General features: G+C 38.6%; 1 protein-coding gene across 2 annotated transcripts in view; it reads left to right on the top strand.

The window, feature by feature from the left end:
• Positions 1-632: 632 nt before the first annotated feature.
• Positions 633-9,923, top strand: part of SCN8A (sodium voltage-gated channel alpha subunit 8) — a 203,430-nt gene continuing 194,139 nt past the window's right edge. For both annotated transcript variants that reach the window (XM_031937853.1, XM_031937852.1), the window contains exon 1: positions 633-805. The gene's annotated coding sequence lies outside the window, so the exon portion shown is untranslated. The remainder of the gene's footprint in view (positions 806-9,923) is intronic.

Raw genomic sequence — 9,923 nt, 5'->3', positions numbered from 1 at the left:
TCTTTCTCCCAGTTGTTTCTTGTTTTAACTTCATGCTCTTTGATGTTCGTCGTCTTTTGTTTCCGGTGGAGTAGCAGATGTTTTGTATTTATCCGTGTATTTATTTTTTCTCTCTCTTCTCTGTTTTTATCCCCAATGTCTCTCCTTCTCTCTGTCTCTCTCAAAGTTCTCTCTGTCTCTTGTTCTCTCATCCCATGTCTCTCTCTCTCTCTCTCTCTCTCTCTCTCTCTCTCTCTCTCTCGTCTTCCCTTCCATGTCTCTCTCTCTCTCTTGTCTCTCAAGCCCATGTCTCTCTGTCTCTCTCCCCAATGTCTCTCTCTCTCTCTCTCTCTCTCTCTCTCTCTCTCTCTCTCTCTCCATCCCCGGCTGTCTCTCTCTCTCTCTGTCTCTCTCCAAGCCCGGCTGTCTCTCTGTCTCTCTCCATCCCCGGCTGTCTCTCTCTCTCTCTGTCTCTCTCCAAGCCCGGCTGTCTCTCTGTCTCTCTCTCTCTCCTTGTTTATCTCTGTCCCTGTCCCTTTCTCCCAGTCTCTGCCCGAGTCACGGTCGCGCTCGCTCCCGAGGCGGGCCGGGGCGGGGAGGGGGGGGGGAGCGGGCGCGACGCCGCGCGCGCGGCTGGCCCGAGTCATCAATTATGCAAGGACTCGGGCGGCGGCGCGGGGAGCGGCGCGGGGGGGCGGGCGCGCGGAGCGCTCCAAGATGGCGCCCACCGCAGTCCCGCCCGCCGCAGCCTCGGCTTCTCTGCAGTCCGGCCGCGCCTCCCGGGCCCCGCGCTAGGGCCGCCGCCGCCTCCCTCGCAGCCTTTGCCGTAAGTGCCCCCTCGCCTTCCGCCGAGGGCCTCGGCTCCTCCTCGGGAACCCCCGGCCCGGCCACCCCGTCAGGGGCTTTGCCGCAGAGTGCGCGGAGGGGCTGCCGGGGCCGGGGCCGCCGCCGCCTCCCGCCCGCCTCCCCGGGGTGCCGGGTGACCGGACTCTGGGCCGCCCGCCCCGCGCGGCCTCCCGGGGTCTCGGAGCCCGCTCAGGGATCCCGGACAACCCCGTCCCCTTCCCCCACGCCTCGCCCGCTCTCCATCCCTCGGAGCCTTGGGGGGCTCGTGTCCCTCCTGGGGGCAGCGCTCGCGGCCCGGAGCAGACCTTGTGGGCCGGGTCCGGGGCCTCTTCCCGGGCTGCAGTGGTCGGGGGCTGAGCTTCGCCCCTCGCCCCTGCCCTCCTTCCCCTCCTTGCCTGCGTCCCTCCCGTTCCCGGAATATTCTCGGCTGCAGAAAGGGACTCTCGGGTCTCTGCGCCCCCGATTCTGCCTTTCCCATACCCCCGATGCCATCCTTCCCTACCCCCTGGTGCCGAGAGTCTAGGGAGGCTCGGGGCGTCTAGGACTCGCCTTTGGAATCCACCTTTCCCACTCCCGGAAGGGCTCCGGCGCCTGCATTAAGGAGTACATCACTTTCAGAATATCCCCCACCCCCACCCCCCCCCCACACCAGCCGATGCAGCGCCTGCCTCTCTCTTCCCCAGCTCCTGCAGCCCCTTCCCAGCCGCTGCAGCACCAGCAAACTGGGGTTCATGTTTGCATTCGGCACCAAGGGCTGTTTGTCAGCCATGGGGGCGGGGGGCTTCTGTGCTCCTTCCATCTCTTTTCTCCCCACACCTCTCCTCCCCCCACTCCTGGGACTGCAAGGCCTCCGCATTTCCCCTTGTAGCTCAGCCTCATCCCTTGAACACCAGCGCAGCCACCAGTGGAGACCTGGCACTGAACTTTCTGGGGGGTTAAGGGAAGGTTTCCAGACCCCTTCAAATGCCCTCGACTTTCCAGATGAAAAGGAATTGATTTTTTGATTTCCAACTTGATCAATAGGATTCTTTCATTAAGTCCCTTTCCAACTACCCCACCCAGTGCCATCTACCTTTAGTGGTCTCTCCTCCCTTCCCTTACATTGGGAAGAAGAGTGGGGAATACATTTTATACAGCTTGAACATCTGGAGGCTATACAGCTTGGGGCCAGTCCCTGTAGAATGTGTCATCAGTTTGGTGGGGAAGAGGGGAAGTTTGCAAATGTACCTGATATATTCAAATGTGGGGAGGTGGTAGTAAGCTGCAGATTCTGCCTTAAGTGGGAAACGGCTGCTGATCCCATACTGGGCATCAGAGGAGAATTAGAGGTGGAAATGGGAAGTAGGATTAAGGAACTTGGGGTTCCTTAAGAGTCCTTTTTGTAAATGTTTTCTGAAATTTCAATGTAGAGGTCCCCTGGAGGGGGAGCTTCAGAGGTGTTTGAGCTTTCCAAGATAGGTTGTAGATGTGGTGGGTTTTTCAACATTTATTTAAGTATTTTACCTTATGTTTTGGGAGAGAGGAAGAATTTAATTTCCCCACCCCTGTCCCCACCCTATTAAACAATTTTGATGTGTAATGCAAATAATTCAAGGGATGATTTGACTTCCTGGTGGGATTCCTAAAGGCAGAGACTCTGGGGAGTGGAGCTTAGAAGGCTGAGAGCTTTGTACAGTAGCACATTGTCTGTAACCTGGTTCTGGAAATACTGCAGCATTTTTTTCATGGGAACTCATGACCCATAAGGCCTGCACTTCTCGCTGAAAGAGAATTTGATTGCTAGGGGGATGGTTTGGTGTCCAGCAAGCATTTTCTGTCCTAGAAATCAAGGCTCTCCTTGGAGAGGGCCAGGAGCCTGTCCTCTATATCTCTGATTCAAGGTATGTGCTTTCAGAACTCTTTCTTAAGGATGGTGGAGGGGAAGCAAACTTATGGATTTCTTGTGCATAGACACAGTGCCTGGCAGACAAGTATTTAAGTTTTTTTGTTTTTGTTTTTTTTACTTTTGGCATGTGATCCTCAAGGTTTTTTCCTCATCATAAGCAGAATTTTCGGGAGATTTTATTTCATGATTGTAGGATTGTAGTTTTAGAATGGGAAGGGACCTTGAGAAGCCATAAAGTACAATTCCCTCATTTTGCAAATGAGGAAATTGAGGCATAGAACAGTTAAGCGGGTCACACAGCTAGTGAATGTCTGAAGTTAGATTTGAACTGTGGTCTTTCAGACTCCCAAGTCTGGTGCCATATCCATTTTGCCACAAAACCTCTTTTAGAAAGAATCATATGATCATTGCTCTACAGCTGGAAGGAACCTCAGAAGCTGTATGGTCTAATCTTTTAATTTTACAGTTGAAGTAATTGAGGTTCAGAGGTCCTATATACCCAAGGTCATATAGGCAAGATTGGAACTCTCTTAACTCCAGAATCAGAGGCTTTTAAAAAAATCATTCTAAGCTGCTTGTTAATGCAGAATAAAGTGAAACACATTCTGTTTATCTTAATTTAAATATCTGAGTTTCCTTACTTTTGGATATTTCATGAGGTTAATTAGACTTTTTTCTTAGAGACCCAGTCTGGGACCTCTGTTCTCTCAGCATTTGATAAGGTTTAATGCTGTGGTGCTGAAACGGACAGTTCCCTCAGAGCATCGAACAAATGAATTGTACACATGGCAGAGAAAGGTTTAAGGTTTCCTTTTCTTTTTTCCTTTTTTCCTTTTTTTTTTTTTTTTAAAAAATTAGGGGCCTTTTTGTGGATGTTTGAATATGCTTTGTTGTTTTTTGATGTTTAAGGGTCATAGATTCTTTAATACTGTGTTGTTTTTCATTTTGGTTGGCCCTCTTAGAAGCAGTGTTTACAAACTATAACACTCATGTTGTAGCTATATTGTGATATTATGCTGACTAAATAATTTCAACATGTTTTTTTTTTCATTTCAAATGGCTATAAGATCTTAAAATTATGGGAATTTGGTATCCATAAGAAATACAAGATAGTGTAAAGCAGAAGAGACTCAGTCTAGTGATTAAAAGAACAGTGAATTGAGGAAGGTACTACATAGAGCAGAAATCACAGTGATAGTACCACTATTAAAACTGTCAAGAAAATTATTTTGGAATTGTAGAATCTTAGAGTGAAAACTTTGAGAAGAAAACTTAGATTTTTTGGGCCTCATTTTTCATATTTATAAAAGTGAAAACTAAAAGGCCTCTAATTTTCTTTCCATTCCTTATTCACTGTTCAGTGTTCCAAATCATCTAGTCCAATCTCACTCACTGCAGAAATATCTTCTGTATTATTTTTGACATTATCCTATGAGCTGATATTTAAATATTTATGTGTTGGGGCTATGTTGATGAAAATATCTAGAAATTATCAATTCATTCCTTATTATTGTTATACTAGTTTTTGAGAAAAGGCTAAAAATCTTTGTTTTATAGGAGTTTTGCAAAAGCATATGCCTTCTTGAGAAGAGCACAAGAATAGAGCCATGCCCATTTGAAACAAGAAAAATATTCAATGTCCTCTTTAATGTGTTAATATTATGTAACAAGTTCTGGAAGGAAGTGCATGAATTAGTGAATATTTTCTATAGCAGCAAGTGATTCATAAATATTTGTTGAATTGAATTATACCTGGGTAGGAAAATAAGCTACACTCTATAGAATATGTTCAAAAGGTAAAGAATTTATCTAGATCAAAACATCATAGTATAGATGATGAGGATGAAGAGTCACATGGTGACTATTTTGAAGGATACACATACATATAAAAACATATAGGTGTATATATACAGATAAAATTTTTATGGGATTGAACACTAAGATGAGGAAAGTGTCTTGTTTTAAATTTAATAATTTAGCAAATGGAATAATCAGTTAATCAACAAACATTAATTGAGCACCTATTATGTGTACTGCCCTGCAAGTGCTGTAGAAAATTTTTAATTCAAGAATTTGGAAGATATCAAGATGATTCTATATCCAGTTTCCTAGATCTTCTAGTCCAGTCTCACTCAAAGTAAGAATACCCTCTATATTATCCTTAACAGGTGATAATTCAAGCTTTTAAAAAATACTTACAGTGTTAACTTATTACCTCAAGATTAACAGAATAGCATCTGTGGAAGAAGCAAATGCTTCCTTCAAAGGAACAATAGGAGAGAGATATTCTCCAAATAAATCCTTGTAGCTACATTCATTTGGGATAAAGAATGCAAGTTAAGCACAGATCCAGGAAATTTAAGAATGAAAAAGTACCAAATATTTGCCACTAGTTAGTAAGATGATTTAAATATATATATATATATTTAAAGAAAAATCTCAATTTAATAATACCAGATCGTATCACTTAGGGTCTTAACATTGATTCCTGTGAGTTCCACTCCCCCTCCATTTTCTTCAATGTAGCTCCATTATTTGAAATTTCTATTTTTTTTCTCTTCTTAACCCTTCCTTATTTTCCAGATTAAAATTCCTAAGTATATCGTCTATGTGAGGTTAGAGAGAGAGACAATCTGGGAATACAATAAAGAGGATCACTAAAAGTAGAAGAGGGTATTAAGGAGTTGTATGTCATAAGTAAGAAAGGGGTTTAGTTGGAAATTTGTTCTAGTTTGGTTTGTATGCATACATATATATATATACATGTATTAATAAGTATGTATAATATATATTTATATATACATACAGATACATATGTGCTTTGTGAAATTTTGTAGACTAAAAAGTAACATGTTAGACTTAATATTCAATTATATTATGTTGTATGGATAATTTGGATAACCTACATAAATATTTCTTGTTCAAAAGGGAAGGTCTTATTAAATTATTATTTTGCTGACCTATGCCAAACTTTAAGGCCAATCCAATTACCAACGGAACCCCTCAATATTCTCATCCTCGACCACCATCAGAGGACAACTTTTTACCTGAAAAGGAACTCCTTGGCACTCATCAATTGTCAGACAGCTGGACTGTTTTTAGCTTCAGCTCAGGATTTGGAGTTGTGAAATAGGACCAAGACTGAGGCTCACCTTAATAATTACTTGAGATAAAAGCCAGTGTTCAGAATCTGAATTGTGGTGAAATTCTGTCAGGGCTGCAGGGCTTAATTTTAAGAGGTCAATGTAGAGTAAATGGGAATTAGAATGACCTGAGTTTAATTCTTGATCTATTATTTGTCAATTATGAGACTTTAGCTTCTCTGATCCTATTTTTCTTCCTTTGTAAAATGGTTAATAATGATATCTGTGAGTCACCTTGGTAGTTTTGGCTCTGGGATTAGAAAGACCAGATTTAAAGTACTGCCCCAGATACTCATAGCTGACTCAAGCTAGGAAAATCATTTGATCTCTTTAAGTCTCAGTTTCCTCATCTGTAATATGGGAATAATGATAGTAACTACCTCAGAGGCTTCTTTTGGGGATCATATTAGATCCTCATCTGTAATATGGGAATAATGATAGTAACTACCTCAGAGGCTTCTTTTGGGGATCGTATTAGATAATATATGTAAAGTGCTTTTTAGACTTTAAAACGCTATGTGTTATCATTGTTATTATTATTATCTGCTTTGCCTACTTGTGATAATTAAACTAGAAAATGTATCTGATGCTTTATAAAATGGAAAAAGTCATATACAGATGAAAGTGGATAGGGATGAGGCTTTTCTCTGTGATTTCACTGGTACAATTCCTCTGGCACCTTCTCTGCAATTGGATGTATCAGAGTTGCCTAAAGCACTGAAAGGCTCAGTTGGATTTGGTCCTTGAATCCTAGCTGTCATGCTGCCTCTACAGAGAAATATAAAGTGGCATTTTCTTTGTTTTGCTATATTTTAATCTCCTTTACTAGTTTAGTTTTTTGAGAGCAGGTCCTGCCTCTTTTATCTTCATATCTCCTTTAAAATCTAGCACACTTATAGGTACTAAATAAACAAGTGTATGTTGAATGAACATGAAAACAATATAAAGTAATTTTTGTGGATAAAGAACTTTTTTCCTAACAGTATTATGAAACTCAAGGGACTGGAATTTAAGTTTCACTTAATAAATTAAAACAAACACCAGACTTCTGATGTCATAGATCCTAAAATTTAGAGTCAGAAAGTACCTTGAAGAACATCTTAGAGGACATTGGAAGCAGTGTGATACAGTGGAAAAATCTCCCTGAAGTGACAGGGTCTGGGTTCAAATCCTAACGCTGACATTTCTTGTGTGATTGTGGGCAAGTCCCTTACTTAACCTTCCTGGGACTCCCCTAGTCCTTTCCTCTATAAAATGAGGGGCCTAGACAAGATGGTTTCTGAAGTCCCTTCTTTTTAGCTGTGATCCTGTAATGTTTTCTCATCTGGGCCTTCTACAAGGGAGAAAATGGAGACCTGAAGAGATAGTATAACTTGGTACAGAACTGAGATTCAAACCAATTTCTTATACTTTCTTGTATTATTATAGTGTGTTATAGCAAAAAAACTAAGAAGATGTACAATAATTGAAAAATAGCTAAATAAGTTATGGTTTATAAATGGAATGGCAGAAGAACAGAGGAAATAAATAATTTCAAAAAGACATGGACAGACTCAAGCTGTACCTAGTGAAGTGAATAGAAATAAAAGAATAATTTATATTGTAGTATCAATATTATATAAATGAACAATTTTGAGGGCTTTTATAAACTGATGAATAAGGAAATGAGAGAGTTCTGAACAACTTAAATAATATCAGTACTGTAAAAATAACTTTGAAAGCTGATAACAGTGATTGTTCCTGATTCCAGAGAACAAATGATTAAAAAAAAAAGATGTTATCCATTATAGAGACATGACAGATTTAGCATATTGAAGACATATATACACATACATATACACACACATATATATACACATACATTTTATACATATATATATGGGATTTTTTTTTTTTTTGCCTGATCATGCATATTTGTTACTAGAATTTGTTTGCTTTTTAAAATGTGTTCCGGGAACTGGGTATGAGGAGAGAAAATAATTGGGGGAATTTTAAAAATAGAGATGTGAACTATTACATGAACTTACAGATGACCTCACTACATTGTTTTATTTAACTGTTTTAATTTTTCATGAAATGTAACTAATGTGTAAATATTTATAGTGTAACATAAAAAAATAACACATCAACAAAACTTGGGGAAAAAAAACAATCACCAATCTTGACTGTATATTGACATTTTATCTATTAGGGAATAACTTGTGTTTAACTTTGTGAATAACTTGTTCTTATCAATTTCTTATATTAGATATTAGGCTTTCATCAGAGAAATTTGCTATTTATGGTTTTTTTTCCAATTGACTAGCTCCCATGTAATTGAATTGAATGAATAAATTTTTTATTAAGCATTATTAAGTGCAGAGTACTATGCTAAATACTGGGGATACAAATAGAAAAGTCATTCTGCTCCCTGGGAGCTTACATTCTAATGAGGAAAAATTCTGGCTTCATTTGCCTAGTTTTTAATTTTTATGTTGCATTTAAACACCCTTTACCAGTAGCCAAAACATTTTCGTACAGAAAAGGTAACAGAAGAAGATGAATACATGAAACCACCAATATCAGGTATAGTATGTATTTTTAAAAATAGTCTATGAAAAGTATTTAAAATTCCATATGCCCAACTCCCCTGCTTGTCTTTTTCTTTTTGAAAAACCTTTTCTTTCTTCATTTTTTTGGGTGGGGTGTGTGTGAAGTAATATTACTACTCTATCTTTTCTGTATTTTCTCCCTCCACTGAAAAAAGGAAAAACAGAACCCTTGTAATAAATAATCATATTCAAGCAAAAAAAAAATCTCATTTTTTTTTGCCTGAAAATATGTTTCATTCTGTACCCGGAAAGTTTATCACCACTCTTTTAGAGGGAAATATCTTGCATTATTATTCATTAAGTCTTTCTAGTTGAGACTCCTTATTGCATTGATCAGAGTTTCTTAATTCTTACAAAATTTCTTTTCTTAAAATATAGTTATTATTACTGGGTATCCCTTATCAAAGAGCTCTTTCCCTATTCAGGTGTATAAAAGGTATTTCTTATACCATTCCTCTAATTTGTTTATGATATGACCTTTTATATTTAGATTTTGAATCCATTTGGTGCTTACATCTGATTTCTGCCAAACTTCTTTTCAGTTTTCCTAGTATTTTGGGGTTGAATAATGAATACTCAACTGTTGAAATCTTTCAGTTACCAAGCATTATGTTACTATATTTGATTGCTTCTGATTCTCTGGTATCTCAATATTTATTTTTAATTTTAAAGCAGTATCAAAACCCTTTGATGATTATATTTTGTAATAAAGTTTGAGATCTGGTACTCTGCTAGGTCCCCTTTCACATTTTTTTCCCATTATTTCCCTTGAGATGTTTTTGTTTTTCCAGATGAATTTTTTAAAATTATTTTTCTTGTTTTATAGAAAAAATTATCAGTAGTTTAATTGGCATGGCACTGAATCTATAAATTAATTAGGTGGTATTGTAATTTTTATTATATTGGTAAGGCCCAGCCATGAACAGTTTGTATCTCTTCATTTTTTAGGTCTGACTTTATTTCAATAAAAAATGTTTTGTGGTTGTCTTAATGTAATTCCTATGTGTGATAGTAAGTACAATCCCAAATGTTTTATACATCCTTTAGTTATTTTGAATAAAATTTCTTTGTCCTTTCTGCTGGGTTTTATTGATTATATATACAAACAATGTCTGGGAGGGAATTATGTTATTTTATGCCACTTAACTGAATTATTAATTTTGTTTCGATTAATTTTGGGGGGAACTCTATGGTTTTTTTTTTTTAAGTAAACCATCATACTGTTCTCAAAAAAGAAATAATTTTGTTTATTCTATGTCTATTTTAGTCCTTTAATTAAAAAAAAGACTGCATTTCTAAAATCATATCAAATAATAGTGGAAACAGAGAACAGATATTATGGCTTTACCCTGATCTTCTTTGGAAAGGCCTTTATTACAAATATTAAATCCATCTGATCTTGGATTTTTTTCTTTCTTTCCTTTGGAAATTCCTTTGTGGCTTGTTCAATTTCTTATCTAACACCCATCCTTCCCCTTC

Source organism: Sarcophilus harrisii, chromosome 5 (genome assembly GCF_902635505.1).
Source record: "Sarcophilus harrisii chromosome 5, mSarHar1.11, whole genome shotgun sequence".
Taxonomy (NCBI): domain Eukaryota; kingdom Metazoa; phylum Chordata; class Mammalia; order Dasyuromorphia; family Dasyuridae; genus Sarcophilus; species Sarcophilus harrisii.
The sequence above is the reverse complement of the archived record's forward strand: the minus strand, read 5'-3'. Positions and strand labels throughout refer to the sequence as shown.